This window comes from Tamandua tetradactyla, chromosome 24 (genome assembly GCF_023851605.1).
Source record: "Tamandua tetradactyla isolate mTamTet1 chromosome 24, mTamTet1.pri, whole genome shotgun sequence".
In the NCBI taxonomy this organism is placed as follows: Eukaryota; Metazoa; Chordata; class Mammalia; order Pilosa; family Myrmecophagidae; genus Tamandua; species Tamandua tetradactyla.
Window position 1 is genome coordinate 25,499,549 of NC_135350.1, and position 18,983 is coordinate 25,518,531.

Genomic DNA, 18,983 nt, shown 5'->3' on the forward strand with positions numbered 1-18,983 from the left:
AAACTGGCTGGGTAGAGTCCAACAAGGAAAAAATTCCCATGAGACATCAGTTAAAGAGATGTCCAGACCTAAGACCAAAATAAAAAGCAAAAAGCCATCAAGTAAGAATCATCAACATTGGTGCCTGTCACATGAGAAGAGTTGAAGATGTCCATAGTTCTGCAGGTCATTGAAGAATTGAGGAAGAAAACACTATTGATATAGGCACAACATCAAAAGAAAATTTTTCAAAAAGAAAACAATTTGATCAGGTATTCGAAATATGGATTTTTAACAAGACGTGGTCATTGAACAGATATCCATCAAGCAACCATGGGACTTCGGGTCTGAGATGTCAGAGGAGATTCTTGATCATTCCAAGCTGGCATACCAGGAGAAACTATGAAAATGAAGTATACATAGGATTAGTTTTCTATCGCTGCATACAAATTACTACAAAATTAGCAGCTTAGAACATTAGCTATTTATTGTCTCACAGTCGCTGCAGTTCAAACTCCAGGTATGGCTGAACTTGTTCCAAGTTCAGTCTTCTGGGACTTAAACCAAAGTTACCACAGCTCCTTATCTTGGGATTCTCTTCAGAGAATTGAGTTCCCTGAAGTTTTATACATGAAACCTAATCTGTTGCTGACTATTGATGAGAGGTCAATCTCAGAGCATATATTTTTATTTAAAAAGATATTCCAGCACCCAATTATTGGCTATGTAGGTAATCATTAATTTCCAAAGCTAAAGGGCAGAGCTGGACAAATGTCATAAATGTTGAAAAAAGAATTATGGGAGCAAGAGACCAGGGTGAAGTGACAAGGGTCAAAATGTTCATAACGTGTGAAAATCTGTTGCTTTACTTCTTTACTTCCCTTGAGATATTTAAATTGAATGTCTTAAAGAGATATAGAGTTTAACAATATGTTGAAAGTATTTTTTGAAATATTGGGCAGACATATTATTAAAAAAGAAAGTTTTCTTAATATGAATACAATGAACAAACATTTTTTAAAATGGCCAATAAGCAAAGCCGAGGAACTGAGAGGCAGAAAGCTAGAGCCTGGCGCAGAGGCATGGAGCCCACGGGAATGCATGGAAGGGAGCTGGGGACAAGGTTTTGAGCCAGGCCAAGTCCCTTGGGCATGCTGCCCTCACCAGCACAGCCCAGTGACCAGCGACTCATCCCACACCCCATGCACTTGAACCACATCACCTGCTCCCACTCCCCATGCTCAGGCACCACTGCCCCACCAGCCATCGTGCATGTAACTGCCCCACACACCCACCCCAAATGCAGCTCAACTCACCTCTCCTGTACCCTTTCTGAGCACTAGTTCCCCCTCCCTGTTTTCTGCAGGCTGCTGCCAGTGTTTAAAGGCTGCAGGCACTGACCTCCCTTCCCTGGCTACCCTGGAGTGTCGCACAGCCGCACTCTGTCCCACCCTCTGCTCTGCCTATCAGTTTATGACTCTCCTAGTCCTGTACATGTCCAACACCACCAGTCTTGTCCTTAAGCTCTGGCCACCTCAGTTTACAACACACCTAGAGCCGTGCATGTGCTCAGGCATCTAATCATTTCATTCATTCCTGGGAATTTCCATTTATAGCAGTCCTAGAACTGCATGTGTGTACAGCCCTCAGCCACATTTTCTAGCTCTGAAAAAGTGCTGAAGTATTGTCAATCTTTGCTGCTGGATAACATCTACCCCAATCCATGAAGGTAAATGCCGACATGCTGCCACAGCTCTACATATGCACAAAAAGTGCCCCACACATTAGACCAGTGCACACCAGGGTTACACCTCCCAGACCAGTGTACCCACATACTATATCCTCCCTGGCCATGGGCACCCATGTTCACGAGCATCAGTGTAACATCCTCAACCTGGGCCTATACTTGCTCTGAAACAAATCACTGCACTGAGCGCCCACCCAGTATTCTGCTCTATGCAACACAACCATCCCACAAAACACAAGGCCTTAGATTACTGAAAGAAATCAACTCCCAATGTAAGTCAATCAGGATATTTACGTGTGATGAAAACAACAGAAGATCACTAAGCACATCACAAAGCAGACAGATATTGCCCTGATTAATGACCAAATTATAGCACCAGAGGAGACACAGATTTTGGAGCAATTAATCAAAGATATCCAGACAAATCTACTTAATAAAACAAGTGAGATGGCAAATCGCATAAAGGAGATTAAGCTAGAAGAAGAGCATAAGGAGGAATTTATAACAATAAATAGAAAAATAGCAGATATCATAAAGATTTATGACTCTGTGGACGAAATAAAAACACATTAGAGGCACACAGCACCAGATTTGAAGAGACAGAAGAAAGAATAAGCAATACAGAGGGCAGGATAACAGACTTCGAAGACTCAAAACAGCAAATGGTAAAAAAAAAGATTGAAAAATTTGAATTGGATCTCAGAGAAACGATAAACAAAACAAAGTGCACAAATATAAGAATCACTGGTGTTCAGAAGGAGAATAGAGGAGAAAAGTGCTAGGAAGAGCAGTTGAGGACATAATGGGGGGAAACTTCCCAACCCTCATAAAGGATATAAATATACAAGCCAAAGAAACCCAATGAACTCCAAACAGAATAAATCCAAATAGGCCTTCCCCAAGGCACATACTAATTAGTTTGTCAAATGTTGAAGAGAAGCAGAAAAGCCTGAAAGTTGCAAGAGAAAAACAATCTACTACATACAAGGGAGACCAAAAAAGACTGAGCTCTGACTACTCAACTAGCACCATGGAGATGAGAAGATCATGGAATGATATATGCAAGACCCTGAAAGAGAAAAACTTCCAGGTAAGAATTCTGTACCCAGCCAAGCAGTCCTTCAAAACTGAGGGAGAGATTATAAATTCTCACAGACAAATAAGTTCTGAAAGAATTTGTCAAAAAGAGACTGGCCCTACAAGAAACACTAAAAGGAGTTCTGCCAGCTGAAAAAAATGACAGGAGAGGGAGTTATGGAGGAGGGCCAATAAGGGCAATTTAAAGGATAAAAAGAGAAAGAAGGAAAAGAATTTATAGTTTACACAAACAAAGTTCAAAAAGAAATAAGATGGTGGATTGAAGAAATGCCTTTTCAGGAATAACTTTGAATGTTAATGGACTAAAATTACCAATTAAAAGATACAGATTGGCAGAATGGATTAAGAAACATAAACAGATATATGCTATTTACAAAAGACTCATCTTAGATACACGGATATTAATAGATTGAAAGTGAAAAGATGGAAAAAGATTTTCCATACAAGTTGTAACCAAAAGAAAGCAGGAGTAGCTATACTAATATCTGACAAAATAAACTTTAATTGTAAAGGCATCATAAGAGACAAAGAAGGACACTATATACTAATTAAAGGCTCAATTCATCAAGAACACATAGCCATCATAAAGATTTATGCTCACAGTCAAGGAGCTCCAAAGTACACAAGACAGACATTAGCAGAACTGAAGGGAACAATAGATGTTTCAACAGTAATAGTAGGAGACTTCAGTACACCACTTCCTTCTATAGGTAGAACAACCAGACAGAAAATCAACAAGGAGATAGAGAAGTTAAATAACTGCATAAATGAATCAGACCTAAAAGACATATGTAGGTCATTACACACCAAAGCATCAGAATATACCTTCTTCTCTAGTGCTCATGGAACATTCTCCAGGATAGGTCATATGCTGAGGCACAAAACAGGTCTTTATAAATTTAAAAACATTGAAATTATTCAAAGCACTTTCTCTGATCAAAATAAGATGAACCTGGATTGTAATAACCACCAAAAAATGAGAACATTCACAAATATAGGGAGATTAAATAGCACACTCTTAAACAACTAGTAGGTCAAAGAAGATATTGCTAGAAAAATCAGTAGCTCTCTGGAGATGAACAAAAATGAGAATACAACTTATCAAAATTCATGGGATGTGTGCTGAGAGGGAAATTTTATTTCCCTAAATGCCTATATTAAAAAAAAACAAGAAAAAGCAAAGAGCAAGCATTTAAAAGCACACCTGTAGGAACTTGAGAAAGAACAACAAAGTAACTCCAAAGCAAATAGAAGAAGAGAAATAACAAAGATTAAAGCAGAGGTAAATGAATGGGAGAACAAAAGAACAATAGAAAGAATCAATAAAATAAAAATTGGGTTATTTGAGAAAATCAGTAAAATTGATGGGCCATTAACAAGACTGACAAAGAAAAATGAGAGAACATGCAAATAAATGAATAAAAAATGAGAAGGGGTGCATTCGCTCAGACCCAGAAAGAATGAAAGAAATCATAAGAGGATACTATGAACAACTATATACCAACAAACGAGAGAACTTACATGAAATGCACAAATTCTTGGAAACACAAAACAAGATACACTGACTCAGGAAGAAACAGAAGAGTTCAACAAACCAGTCACAAGTAGAGATTGAACTGGTCTTCAAAAATCTTCCTACAAAGAAAAGCCCAGGGCCAGATGGTTTCACCGGGGAACTTTATCAATCATTCCAAAAATAATTAACACTAAATCCTGCTCAAATTTTTCCAAAATTTGAGGAAAAAGGAACTCTACCTAACTCATTTTATGAAGCTAATATCATTTTAATACCAAAACCAATAAGTGTTATAAGAAAAGAAAACTTCAGACCAATTTCCTTGTCATGGTTAGGGACATGTGTCAACTTGGCCAAGTTGTGGTACCTGCTTATCTGAGTGGGCAAGTGCTGGCCTGTCTGTTGCAATGAGGACATTTCATAGGATTAGGTCATGACCACATCAGCTGCATCCGCAGCTGATTCCATTTGTAATCAGCCAAAGGAGAGTGTCTTTAACAATTAGTGATGCTAAATCTAATCACAGGAAGTATTTTAAGGAGGATTCAGAGGAGACAGGCCCCATTCCTGTTTCGGCTGATGAGCCTCTCCTGTGGAGTTCATCCAGACACTTCCTCAGAGTCATTGGCTTCACAGCCTGCCTTGTGGATTTTGGACTCTGCATTCTGGCAGTCACGTGAGACACTTTTATGAATTTTACATTTGCAATTGTTCCTTGTTGATTCTGTTTCTCTAGAGAACCCTGACTAATACACTCCTTAATGAATATAGATGCAAAAATTCTCAACAAAATATTAGCAAATTGAATACAAGAACTCATGAAAAGAATTATATACCACACCCAGGTGGGGTTTATACCAGGAATGCAAGGGTGGTTCAATGCAAAAAAATCAATTAACATATTGCAGCACTTTAACAAATCGAAAGGGAAAAACTGCAACACTTAGACACTGCTGGTTGTAATGTGTAATGGTGCAGCCACCATGGAAAACTGTTTGCCATTCCTTAGGGAACTAATTATCAAGTCATCCTATGGCCAAGCAATAGCACTACTTGGTATATACTCAGGAAAGTTGAAAGCAATAACACAAGCAGACATTTACACACTGATGTTCATAGCAGCATGATTCACAATCTCAAAAAGATGGAAACAAACCAAAAGCCCATCAACAGATGAGTAGATCAACAAAATGTGCTATATACATATGATGGAATTTCATGCAGCAGAAAGAAAAAATGATGTTGTGAAGCACATGACAAGATGGATGAGTCTTGAGGACAAAATGCTGAGTGAAATAAGCCAGAAACAAAAGGACAGCTACTGTATGATTACGCTTTTATGATTATACCACCAGTATAGTGGTATAATCAGAGGCCTATAACACAGAATATAGGGGACTTAGAGATACATAAAAGTTAACGATGGGTGAACCAATAGCTAAAGAGGTTGAACTCCAATGTAGGGGAATAGATAGGAGTGAAGGTGGTTATCTAGTGGGTCTGTAAATAATATTAACATATTGAAGGTGAACAAGAATCAAGGGGGTTGTATGAATCTACATGTCACACTGATGAGCACTAGAAATATGAATTAGTTCTTGCAAGAATTACATTGAAGATATGATTTGTGCACAAAGAGTATTTAAGTTCAGGATACAGGGGTAAAAGTGCTATTCCATGCTATGAGCTATGTTCAACAGGAAACTATCAGCACTACCACAGCAACAGCACACGTAAATAATGGGGTAGGGACAAGAGTTAAGAGGAGGTTTAGATTTCCTATTTAGCAAGAGTGTGTTTATTGGTATTTTTTCTCTTGGGAACAATGAAATTATCTAAAATTCAGAGTGTTGATGGACTGTGGACTTTGGGTATTATACATGATGCCTGATGAAGGCAGGTGGCTGAAGGATGCACTGACTCAGAAGTAGATTGACAAACAATGTTACATACTTATGAATGAAAGTTGTGCTGCTACAAAAAGGACAAAGTCCCAAGACATGTAATGTTGTGAATGAACATGTGGGACATATGATGAGACAAAATAAGCCAGAAACAAACCAACAATAATATGGTCACGTTTAGAAAAATATTTAAAAGTAAACAGGGGCCTATATTGTATGCTTTCAGAGCAGATGCATTAAGTCCAGAGTGGTGATTATTTTTTCTGGATTTGAGAGGCTGCTTTATATACATAACGTGATATTTACAGGTAAGAACAAAGCAGAACAGGTTGAGGTTAAAGCAGTTCAGAACACAGGGCTAAGGAAGACCGTGTCTTATATTAGAAATACACATATTTTTTGAGAGCAATGGAAGAAAGATTTTTTGGTCTGTAGCTGAAATTTTCTGCAGTGCATAATCTAACTCAGGCCATCTCTATAACTCATTTGAACAATTGAAATACAGGGAACACAGAATAAAAAAGAGGTATTTAATGCTATATAGATTATTGTAATTTCTGGAAACATCCTAGAGTACATTAACTAGAAAATCAAAAACTGTTGGCAAGGTCCCTTAAAGGATGGGAAAAAGAATATGGAACTATTAAACCTTACCATCAGGGAATCCCCTAAAACTGTGTCAAACTTTTGTGACAGCCAAACCAATAGGCCATGCCCTTGATCAGGAGGATTACTCTTGTGAAGCTTATGTAGATAGTGGAGAAGCTTAGACAATCTATAGACATACCTCAGACATCCAGGGGTGAAAGCTTCCCTAGAGATGTGGGAGATGACTCCCAGGACTGAATCAAGATTTGGCAGAGTGGAATCATAATTCCATCATGACCAAAAGGGAGAAAAGAAGTGTAACTAATAAATTATCAGTGGCAGAGAGAGTTCAAATAGAGTCAAGAGGCTACTCTGGAGGTTCCCCTTACTCAAGCTTCAGTTACACCTTGCTACCTATTATACTCTGCCAACCCCCAACCAGTATCATTCCAATCTTAAAGAACCTGTAGGGCAGTATATAAGATTCCACAAGGGTTCCATGCACTAGAGTAACTTTCCAGAAACACACAACCTCCAGATGATTCCTTGGTGAAATCTAGTCCAACCTCTCCAGAACATCAGACTGTTTCATCTCCCTACCCCATATTAGTGGCAGACCCTTTCAATATGAAAAATGAAAAATTAGAATGGTCATAGCCCTAAAGCCCCTAAAGAGAGGGCTGGAAAGATCAAAGTTGAGGGTGGATTTATAGAGAGAATATTGGATTTAACAAATGAATATTAATGCTGAATCATTAATTGATATCACTTTTAATCTCCAGTATCCTAAAGTAGCTAGAAGTAAAAACCTAAAATTGTGGAATTGAAACCCCTGTCAAACTCTGAAATATGCTCTGCAACTAATTGTGGTGCTGTGCTTTGGAATTCTTTTTTGTGTATATGGCTCTTTTTTTCACAAAAAAGAAGGAAAAATGTTGATTGTGATGATAAAAAAATATTTAAGCCTTCTGGTCTCCTATATTCTGAAGTAGCTAGAAGGAAAAATATGAGGAGATCGTATAGTAGCCCATGAAAACTCTGGGATATGTCCTCTAACAACTTGTTGAAGAGTGCTTTGAAAACTATTACTATTTTATATCTTTGCTTTATATATATGTGATACTATTCAAACCAATAATGGAAATTCATGACAGAGGAACTAAAAATGACCATCAAGACGTGAAAAGTTTCTAAGCCTCATTGGGAGTTGTCAGTGAAATAGAAAAGGAAAATCAATGAGATATCACTAATCACCTACTAGCTTTCCTTCTTGGAAGAAATATGAATTATCATAAGTTTCTAGATAGCAACATCCATATATATTAAAATTTACTACCCTAAGAGAAAGAGACATGGGCAATTATGAAGAATCAGACTTCCACCTCTGAGTCAGAGGAAGGATGGACAGTGACTCCGGAGGTCTTGTCTTAGTTAAGCATGATGTGGTAAGATTCATGAATTCCCAGCCATGACCTAGGCTTTGGATAACTGTTGGACACTGAATATGTCTCCTGATGAAATAGATTTCCGTCCCTTTGATGTAACAAACTTCTCATCCCTCAAGTATCATAGAATCTAAGGGACAGGGTAACCATAGAAAGGTCTAGTCTCATAGACAACCTGGGAGGAGATGGTGCTGCAGGTGATCAACCTGGCAGGGCAGATGTAGCTGTTAAATAAGAGTTTTATTTCAGGAAGAACTCACTGTATCAGTCAGATTAGACAGAACTGAAATGTTCAGACTTTCAATCTTCTCTCTGCCCCGTTCTTAGGAAGACACCAAAGACCATAGAAATCTGTGCAAAATCATGGAAAAATTTAACTCATTATCTAAGAAATTCTTACTTTTAACATGTATATATTATTATTTATTAAAAATTTAAAATCTGCAATTACTTTTCCCCAGCAATATTTCACTGGGTAATCTATTCCATATACATAAATGTATTCCTGTGTAAGATAGAAAGATGAGCCATTTTGCTCCCTTCTTTTTTGGGAAGGCAAAAAAAAAAGCTGTAAAACATTTTGATGATTGACAGTTGCACTGATAGAATGAGAAATCGAATCTTCTTATTTTGCAATGTGAAGTAGATATTGAAGGGAGTGGTTTATTTCTATAAAAACATATGTTTATGAAGTGTCACTGATAACGAAAAGCAAGATACAGAGTAATGAGTAATATATGACCCAACTTTTGTATGGACAAAACAAATGAAATAGGATCTCCATTTATTCATACATATGCTCATTAAAAAAAAGGAAAAAAGTAGAGAAATGTATAAAAAAGGTTACTTACCTCAATCACCTGGACTGAAGGGAGCTGCAGAACATAGATTAACTTTTAAACTACACCTGCTTTGTTTCATTGTGTAAATGAGCTTTAACTTTATATTATTTTACTACTTTATTACATTACAAATGGGAATAAAATAAAATAAAGATTTAAGTTACCAGTAATAATAGGTAATTGTGAATTTAATTAAAAGTGCTGTAATTTTTGTCTCAATTTTTCAACAATACAAGGATATACCCTGTGACCAAATAATTACTAAAATGAGATGAAGAAATATCAGCTTTCTATAAAACACTATAAGATTTTCAAAAACACTTGGTCAATATTGCATATTATTTACAGAGTCATCAATACAATTATTTTCTTGCTGGATTATTTAAGAGCTTGTGCTTACACAAGGCAGATATATGATGCATGATATCAAAACTTCCCACTTGATCTTAAAGAAAATATTTAAATCTATTAAACAAGAGATTATTATACTATCTTCTAGATTTGGAAAACAACTTTAGAGATGAAAAGTAAAGACTCTCTGGATCTACCTGGATAGATCTCAATTTTGCCTTTTACTCCCAGATGACTTACATTTGGATCTTCAAGCAGTTCTCTAATATCATGGAAACCTTGGCTGCTCTTTGTCCCCAGTTCCTTGGAAAGTGACCTCTAAAACTTTGGAACATCCAGTGAAGGGGCGGGGGTCATTTATTCTTCATAGGGGCCAAGCAGAAGATGAGATAGTCACAGGATGGGCCTGCCAAACATTCAGCTTTTGTTTTGCGACTGACCACACCAGAAAGACTAACCATGAGATTAAGAGTTTAGGGCTTTGAATCAGATCATAGCAGCCCATCTCCTGCAGCTCTGAGAGGACAGAGGGCTGCAGATTGCATGCCACAGGCATATCACTTAGGCATGTTTAATCGGACCCCATATAACCTGCAACACTCGGAGCCCACAAGACCTTCTTGGATGATAAGGTACATCTCTGTGCCAGGTCGGTGTTGTGTTCTGACTCCGTGTGTGTAGGACACAGATGGGTGCATTTAGTATACTTATAGTCCTTTCATTTTGTACATCTTCTTTTGGCTTCTTCTTTTTTATGCCCTTTTACTATAATAAAACTATACTTGTAAGTAGAGTACTTTCAGTGAGCAAAGAGTCACTATAGCTAATTTTGAAACCTGAAGGTATGTTAAGAACCCCTGAACTTGTAGGCTGTTGGTCAGAAGCATGGAACCCTTAGCCCAGGATTGTGACTGTACCTGAAAGGCAACTTGGAGAGGATTTCCTTTAACCTGTGGAGTCTGGCCTATCTGGTACTTAGTGCCAGAATCATATTGGGTTATACCACTATTTACAGTAGTCAGAAGCTGTTCTTGCAGAAGTTGTGGAAGTTGCAGAATTTTCTGTAGCCACAGAGAGGCACTCCACTGTACCCCTGAATGTTTGAAGCTGAGTATGTAACCTAAATATTAAATATTGGAATATCCTCTAAAAAATATGACCAGCCCAAAAGAACAGGTCTAATAATTTTGGCATGTAGATTCCCAGCAATCAAGCCCAGCAGATGACTGTGTGATGAATGATGTGTTCATTGATTTCGGATAGTTTGTTTGCCTCCTATTCCTTAATAGGAGCATAAAATATAATTCAGGAGACAACTAAGGTGATTCAACCTTTCTAATAAAAGCTTAGAATGTTAGAGAACAAACAAACATAAAGAAATAGAAATCAGAGGAAACAATCACTAAAAGGAAAAAACAAAATTCCCTAAACTGAAATAACACAAAAGCTGTTATTTTTAATTCTCAAAGAGAAAAATAGATAGTTGTTGTCATGACAGAAGAGGTTGCTCTAAAAAAACTGAATTACAACAATATAAAGCTCTTCAGTGTTAAAAATTATCACTTCAGGAATGAAGATAGAAAATAAACAGACTACAAAAAATGTATCCCCCAGTTCCTTGTTTCACAGTAATCTAGCTGAGACAGTGAGCCCCAATGGAACAATAAATTCAGAAAGAGAAAGTCACAGAATCTGGGAAGTTTCTGCCCACTGGAGGAAGAGTAGAGATTCCCCAAGAAGAGGGCAGGCAAGCTCCCAGGATGGAATGTGTGCCCAGAAACAGTACACACACAGAGAATACTGTAGCAAGTCATAAATTTCTGGAAGGTAAGAGGTAGGGTATAAAATTTCCAGTGACTGAATCAACTTGTGACTGAAAACAAATTGTGTCTTTAGCACCATACATGGAAGGAAAGTTGAAATATTCTGGAAAAACTGCTAGAAGACCCAAAGCTGAATTAAATGATGACAAGATACTATTGAAAAACATTTTTGTGAAAAAGAATAATAGTGATATTTAACTCCTATACTGAAGAGTAAATGACTTGATAAATGTAAAGCAATTAGATCAGTACCTAAGAATAGTAAGAGTGACAATGATATTACCTGTGATGATGTTGATACTTATGATTAGTGAGAGTGGCAAAGATTTTGGAGTTAGGCCTCTGGGAATCTTGTCTCCCCTTTTAGTTGTGTTATCCTGGAAAATTTATGCAAACTCTATAAGCCTCAGTAATTCCATCTGTAACATTGTATGGTGTTGGTATCTACTTCATAAATTAAATCTAAGAGTTTGATTACAGTAGGCAATGCTAGATACCATACCTCCCTTTCTTGATAATCTACTGAGAAAATGTGTGGTGATTTGTCACAGCAACAATAGAATTGAATAATACAAGCATGGCCGTGTAAGTCACATCTGCCTTTCTAAACTCAGGCTCTATCACACTCCAATTTTGAGATCACTACGTTTTGACTGGGATCACCTGGATATTTCAGGATAACATTTTAAGGGAAAAAAATTCATTTTGCATGTAAGGTGACAAATGCACAGGTTCCAGGGATGAGGATGCCAACGCATTTGGGGACCATTATCTCCCTACCATTGGTGATTCCCTGACCAAGCTTAGCCAATTATATCCTCTTTCCTGAAAATCTGAATTTTTCATGGATAGATGTCTGACTTGTAATGTTTCTTAAAGCTGGGACTGAGTTACTGAGGAGAAAGAAGGAGAAGAGAGTAATAGCTCATGAACACTGAGAGATGTTCCAGGCCTGCCTTGATTCTCCTGACATTGGAACACTGATACCCTCAACTGGACCCCCTTCCCTCTCCACCTGCTCATAGAAACTCCTTATTTTTAAGTGAGGTGTTTGAAAATAAGATCTTGAAATTCTTTGGTTCAAAGTTGGAATAGTAGCACATAGTCTCCTAAGTGTGGTTTCTTCTACTCCATTTTGTTGGAACCCAACTTTCTAGCATCAGATGTACCTTCTTATTATTCAGGTTCATAACAGAAGGAACTGTTCTCTGCTGTGCTGTGAAAAGTTCAGGGAACACTGTTTATCTGCCAACAGCCAGAGAATTTGAACTCCTGGGTTGGAAGGGCTTAAGAAGACATCTGGTTTGACAACCTCTCCAATCTAGTGTTGATTTGTCTCTACCAAGGAGTTTTATAATCCATGCTAGGACATCTCCATGTCTAGGAAATCCTTACTGTGTCAACATATATTGCAACATATATTGCAAAAGCCAGCCTAAGAAACTTGTTCATCATATCAGGTTGAACTCTGCCTATTCTAACTCTTAGCCTTTATGCTGGCCCCAGAATAGTCTTTACCCTTCCTGTATGCCCAGAAAATAGATATAACCATTTTTATCTGTATTCCAGCCCTTCTTCACATGATTGGTGATGGCTAAAAACTGTTGTCATTTTTAATGGGTTGAAATATTTATTGATATATTTTAAATCTCAGAGCCCGTTATATAAAAATTTTGATGAAAAGTCAGTCACTGATAATTTATTTCTGTTTTGCATATTGGCCTCTCTCATTTCAGGCAATAAAAAAAAGGTGATGAGAAGGACAGTTAAGATCAGGTCTGCATGACAGGGGGCTCGATCCAGACAGTAGGGTCACAGTAAGCCCAAGAGGTGACCAGATAGGTCACAGATAATGTGGGCTCAGGGTCATCTAGTCAATTAAGATATACTTTTTTCCCCATAAATAATTACTGTCCATCAAAGTATATTTTGTATTCCAGTTAAATAATGGGAAATGGAAAGAGAGAGAACTCTTTCATCCAGATTGCCAGGAGGTTCTTCTTGGAGGTATTCATTACTTCTGGGGTTCAAACATTTGCTTCTGTAAAACTAGCTGGCTGAGGTTAGCCTTACTCTTTGGATTGTTAAAAAATAATAATTATGAACTATTTTTAGTAGGTGCCAGATAATTTGAATGTGAGAAAGAACAGAGATTATCTGAAGCATGGTTACATAGATATTGATAAATGAGTACTGCAAATAATTTCTCTCTTCTCAATCATCGAAAGGAAGATTTCATCCACATGAAATAATCATTCTGGTGCTATAATCATCATATAATTAAAATGAATTGAATTTTAAAATCAATGTAATTGTAGAGATATGCCCTGCTTGTCCTTAAAAATAAACACAATCTCAATCCAAAATAAGTTAAATCCTTTTGCAAATGCATATCAAATATTCTTTATAATGGTGAGTATCTGACAGTTAAACTTTAGAATGGCACCAAATCTATTTTCAAAAATGTAATAATACAATATATAAAAATGCCTGCAAACCAAATATTTGCTTATCATTTCTGAATAATATGTTTAACGTATTACTGCATTTTCCCCTTCTCTATAATAGGTAAAATGCTTTGCCAGTTGCTTTACATGAAAGCTGAAAGGGGTGCTAAATTAAAAATTCATTTAACACTGCCTGGTCATTATGTATAAAGGGGTTAGTACAGCAGATATGGTGAAGATTTCTGTGCTTAATGAGATTTCTCAGGATAGAATCAGGTATAAGTTTCTGGTCTTCCTGTACTCATTTCAGCAATTGAGCTTTTAAACTATCCCTTCTAGAGTGCCTTATTTACTCTATAGGGCCAACCAAATCTTGTGTTCGCTTGGGCCTGCCTTGGGAATTAGAACAACCTCTGAAATAAAAGTGCCTATTGGGGAAATTTTGAAACAATTTTCAGGCTCACAGATTCAGCTCAGCTTGCAGCAACCTGAACAAACCTTAATTTTAGAAAACAATATACAAATTGCAAAACTATACTTTAACAAATGTTCTCTGTGCTCCTTCACCAGAACAAAAGTGCAGGATGACTTGACTCTTGCCCTGGTCTTCTTTTGTGCAGTTGATTATTTATAAAGAGCTAGAAGGCGAAGATGATGCATTGTGTCATACAAAGACTTTAGCCAGCGCACCAGCTCCAGCACTGGCTATATAATATTTGGATGGGTGGAAAGCTACATCATGAATTGATTCTTCAAACACTTTCTGATGAGCTGTGAACTCTTGGATACATGTCTTACTTTCTAGATTCCATAAACATATTCAACAGTCATGACTGCCAGACATCAAGTACAGGCCATTAGGATCAACTGCTAAAGTTGTAACAGCTTCTAGGTGCGCTACCATTGAGTAGATCAATTTGCCTGTGTTGTTATCATAGAATTTGATGTGCCTGTCTTCATGAGCAGCGATGCTGATTGGAAGAGTGGGATGACTGATGACTCTATTTATTTGGCAGGAAGAGTTGGTTGTCGTATCTAGGTTGGACTCCAAAAGTGAGAATGTGTTGTTGTGTTTCCATATTAAAGATGCTAGTATATCCTTTGCTGAATGATGTTACCATATGACTCGGGTCACTGCTCACTAGATCCACAGAGGCAGGGATTCCCAATTCTTGATTATTCTTAAATACACTTAGGGCAGGAGCAACCTCAGTTATATTCCATAAACGCAGGATGCCACCTGCGGAACAGGACAATAAATGCTGATGTGCTGCAGACTGCATCTGTGTGGCCCAACAGAGGGCCTCTCACCACAGAAGGATCATAAGGGTCATAAGGATGGATGTCGGCGTTAGTGGTATTCCATCCCTGGATCAGTCTGTCAGTGTCTCCACTGTAACACTGCTCCCCATTGCTGCTCATCACCACACACAGCACTGGACCTGTATGAGCCCTGACTGTATAGATAGCTTCTACATCAAGAGAAGTACTCTTTTTGGCCAGAGCTGTTTTCTGTAAATTCCACATTTTTAATGTGTGGTCCTCTGATGCTGTTATCAAAACAGGCTCGATTGGGTGGAAAGCAAGGGTTCAAATAACATGAAAGTGATTTCTTAATGTAAACTTAGGGTTCCATGTCTTCCTCAGTGCATCTTTATTGTTTGCTATATCATAAGTTAATGAATCTGCTTCACTGGCCACTGTTAGGCCTGCCAATTCTCCACATCCTAGTTCACTTTAAGGGTTTCATCTGTTCCCATGATAAAGTGTAGCACGAAAACCAGGAACGAGGCTGCAGGCCTCCAGGAATGTTCCGCGAAGTTAGAACAGGCTGAGACTAAGGATTCCCAGTTTCAGGAAGTAGGTTTTATTAGCTCGTGTGCAGTTAAGTCACCTCAAAAGTCTGAGCCTCGAACAAAAGGCAACCTTAGCTTTTATAGACTTTTTGACATGTTAAAGACAAGGTACACAATTGGCTGATTTAAGTTGAGAATGGCCCAGAGCTAAACCATTGAGGGGCCCCCACCCCAGGAATGTCTTCTTTTGCCTATGTGCATTTTTTCCCAGTTCCTGAAGGCTAGGGGAGGGGGTTTCTATACCAGGAAATGAACCTTATCTTATCTCACTTGCCTGCAAGGAGAGGGGGTTTGGGGATTTTCTACAGAGAGCACAGCTAAACCAGAAAGAGGGCAAGGCCTGCCTGCTACAAAAGAACTTTCCTGAAGGAGAAGGAAATGTCAATGCTTCCACTTCATCTGCCCTATTTATTTCATGTTCAGGAAGTCTGGAGCTGCTGGGTCTGGAAGGTGAACCCACAGATGGCTGCAATGAGGGCAGTTCATCAGCAGCTCTCAAATTAGCAAGCATGTCTTGTAGTTTTGACCTACTGGGCCCTGACCTTTGCTCCATCATTTTCCCACATCCATGTTTTGACTGTTTTATATAGGATAGAGGCTGAAACAGATCTTTGGTAGTTTTTTTCTTCACCTCCCTTTTCCCCTTTCTCTCCTTTTTGCATTACTCCTTGATCTTGGTAATTACTCCTGGGTCCCCATTCCAGGCTTCAGGCATGAGACACTGGTCTTCCTTTTCCCACTCTGTTCCATTGCCTGCACTTCTAGATTCATTTTCTCCTTCATCTGATGTAACCAGGAAGTCAAACTCCTTTAGAGCTTCTTTTGTATCTCGATCTTCACAGCTATTAGGCAATGCCTTTTTCCTAACAATTGTTGAAGTATCTATGATGCTTTTCTCTCTCCCATCAATATCATCATTTTCATCCTCATCACTGAAATCTACAGCTTCACTTTCAAGAAATTTGAAATTATCCAGCATGGAGGCACAATCTGTTAACTTGGATTTTCCAGTCATTGCTACCTCTTTACTTTCAGCCTCTGTGCCATTTATAACTGAATCCTGATTTTTGTCCACTTCCCTGTCAGTGACATCACTTGAAAAGCCCAACAAAGCTCGTACTCATTGAGATTTCACATCTAGAATAGTGTCCGTGTAACCCACCTCCTGCAGATACTGTCTGAGTAGCTGTCCGCCTTGTTTCCACATTAACTGGCTGTTTTGTTGTGGCTGCACCTCTGTTTCATTAGCTTCATCAGAATCATAGCTCGGAGGCTTCATATCTCCCTGGTTCAATTCTGTCCCATATTTCAACTTGTGGTATTTGGCTCCTTCCTGTTTAAGAGCATACTCCAGCATTTTAATCCTCCTCATAAGATCCTTCTTCAGATATTCTTGACCTTTCCTTTCCCCTTGAAGGAAGGCAATATGGGCCTGTAGCTCCACCCTCTCCACCTCCCACTGGGCTCTCTCGACCTTGAAGTGGGCCCACTCATGCTGCAGGAAGTGTAGGATGCCCGGGAGGCCATACTAGGTTCAGGCCGCCCTGGCCACAGCCACCCACTTGCTCAGTCGCTGGCCGCTGGGACACACCTGTTCATCCATGGCAGCCGCAAAAGCCTGGGGAGGTACCTGGGTGCCGTGCAGTGGAGGCGATGCAGTTGGCCAGCAGCACCTCCTCCTCCCTCCACCACTCCCTGCCCACACCCCTGTCAGCAGGGAGCAGCAGCCAGCACTGGGGCAACAACTATTTTTACAGTATCATTCCAATCGGTTTGAAATGTTATAACATTTGGGTTTTGATTTGCATTTCCCTAATGGCCAATGATGTTGAGCATCTTTTCATTTTCTTTCTCGTGATTTTTGGTTTCATTGGAGAGATGTCTGTTGAAGTTAACCATTTTTGAATTGGGTTGTTTGCTTTTTTGCTGTTAAGTTGAAGGACTTCTTTACATATATGACATATTAATCCTTTATCAGATATATGGATTCCAAATATTTTCTCCCATTGTGCAGGTTGTCTTTTATTTTCATGAAAAATTCGTTTGAGGAGCAAATGTTTTTAATTTTGATGAGGTTTCATTATATATATGTTTCTTTTGTTCCTCATGCTTTGGTGTAACAAACCATTGGCTTTCACAAGGTGCTGAAGATACTTGTCTATATTCTTTTAGGAGTTTCATAGTTCTAGCATAAAAAAAAGACAATTAAAGGGATTATTTAAGTGATTGTAATGGACCAAGTTTAACTCTATGGTGAAGTTACTTTTTCCCTTTACTTAATAGATGGGAGATTATGGGACAGACTAAAACTTTTTAAACAATTCACAAAGCACCCTTTGATTGCACATCTGTGATGTAGTATGCATAAATTTTCAACCATGTTACAATATTTATTTAAAAAATGAGTGAATGAATGAACAAGCAACAAAATAAGACTGAAGAAACAATATAAACAAGATGTTAAAAATCAGTTTTCAACAGTAGAGATGCCCAGCAAAAGTAATATTAAACTGCGCCATTGCTTTAGCCCTATGCTTTCTGCCAAAGTATAAGTTCCAGTAGGGATGAATCCAAAAAAATGGTGAAGTAGTTAAACTTAGTTTTCATTAATCTTGGGATTTAATGTTCGACTAAGTTACTTGGCTAATTCTGTTTTATTTATCATAACAAATACATCTTTTTCAGAAAAACATTTGATGTTAATTATGATTCTCATGGTGAATTTACTAATGCTTCATATTTCTCTGTGTGTATAATGAAAGGCTTGGTACATTTAAGGTATTTCAGATACAACTAAATCCAATTGCCATGGAAGCCTATTTTAATTACACAAAAGACACAGGAGTTAAAATTAAGGATCTGTCATGTACAAACTGTATGAACTTAAGCAAGTCACTTAATCTCTCTGAGATTTGCTTCTTCATTTGGAAAATAATGATGAACTAATCATTGCCCAGCTAAGCTCATCAATTCTCTAAAGATTAAAAGAAAACAGGTTGGTGAAACTCATGTGATTTCCTTTAAGAGTGTATTTATAATTATTATGATTTTTGCCTGCCATGCTGTTTGACCTGGTTTGATTCCCAATGCCTGTCCATGCCAAAACAATCAAACAAACAAAAATACCATATATAATTGTTATGTCAAATATCTCACAAGAGATCTGTAGGGATCAAGGCAAGTTTTCAGGATTCCCCTGGGATGGCATTGTGTGTACAGTTTCATTATACTTTAATACTACTGGGATGTGTGATCTAGAGAAAGGGAGTGATAGACTAAGGGTCATGTAAAAGTATCAGGGTCATAAAATTCTCAATGACTTCATCCAACTCCAAATCCCCTTCTAAAATGAAGGTGGTTGGGGATCTGGGCAAAGGTAAGACAGTC

At 38.1% G+C, this 18,983-nt stretch overlaps 1 pseudogene; it reads right to left on the reverse strand.

The window, feature by feature from the left end:
• Positions 1–14,279: 14,279 nt before the first annotated feature.
• Positions 14,280–17,199, reverse strand: LOC143668157 (striatin pseudogene; annotated as a pseudogene).
• Positions 17,200–18,983: the final 1,784 nt, after the last annotated feature.